The sequence below is a fragment of the Teleopsis dalmanni genome, chromosome 1 (genome assembly GCF_002237135.1).
Source record: "Teleopsis dalmanni isolate 2A chromosome 1, ASM223713v2, whole genome shotgun sequence".
NCBI classification, from domain to species: domain Eukaryota; kingdom Metazoa; phylum Arthropoda; class Insecta; order Diptera; family Diopsidae; genus Teleopsis; species Teleopsis dalmanni.
Genome location: NC_051846.1, coordinates 71543687 through 71544950, shown reverse-complemented (window position 1 = coordinate 71544950; position 1264 = coordinate 71543687).

Below are 1264 nucleotides of genomic sequence, written 5' to 3'. Positions count from 1 at the left end.
TATGATATGGGAATAGTTATCTGTTGTTCATTGTGGGTAACTGTTAACGAAAAAGTGTAATAATCAATATTACATTTAAAAATGGTTAGGAAATCTCTACCGATGATGCCATCTACTTCAATTGGAAAATCCTCTTCCACCACCGAAAATTCATGCTTTAAATTTATATTTTCAAACATCATATGAAGAGTCGTGATGCCTATGGAATTTATATAGTTGTTTGTGATACCAGATAATGTACATGTTTTATTCGAATTATAATTTAGATTAAACTTGTTTTTGATTAGTGACACATCTGCTCCTGTGTCGATTAATAATTTTATGTAGTTGTTAGTGTCTTGGCAATGAACTTTTATATAGTTCGATGCATGTGGGTTGAATGAGTAGATATATTTTTTTATTTTACCAGAGGTGAATTCTACTGGTTTCCCTCTGGTGTGTTGCAGTTTTCCTGTGCTGCTGTTAAACGAATGTTCCTTCCGTTTCTGTTTCTGTTGTTGTTTCAATTGTTGATTTATCTCCAGTTGTTATTGTTGTTACTTCGATTTATTTGGACATTCCTGTTGTTACTGTTAAGAGAATTATTTTGATTCCTATTTGAGTTGTTGTTACTTTGATTGTTGTGGTTTCTTTGACCACTATTATTATATGTATTTCTATTGTTATATCGGTTATTTCCGTTATAGTACCGGTTATTTCGATTGTTATTATTATTATTATAATTGTTATTGTTATTGGACCAGTTGCCACTAAGTTTATTGCCATTTGGTCTATTGCCATTTGGCGTGTTACCACGGTAGTATAGCATTCTTTGGTTCTGTTCAGTGAAAAGTAAACTTTCAGCGATTTCTCTCGCTTCTTGGAAAGTTTTGGGCTGTGACATCTGTACAGCTTGCGAATATGTTGCATTGAGGCCTTTTTTGTATGCCAGTAATACATTCTCTTCGTTAGTTGCTAGCATCCCTTCAGCTTGTGGTGAGGTTGCGCTATAATTTCTCTTTAATAGAGACGCTGTATTCAGGTCTGACAATAGTTTGGCCATTTTATCACTATATTCCGTGATCGACTGGTTGTGGCCTTGCCTAATTTCACTTATTTTTTGTAAGAGAATTGGAACTGTGTCTTTCGGTATGTATATTGACTTGAGTTTCTCTACCAATGTTTCCATTGAAGTTGGAAAACCTACTGGCGAAACTCTTATCTTCACGTTGTGGTTGAGTTTGCAATCTACGATGTGCTCTAAGAACTCCTGTTTGTCTTCGTC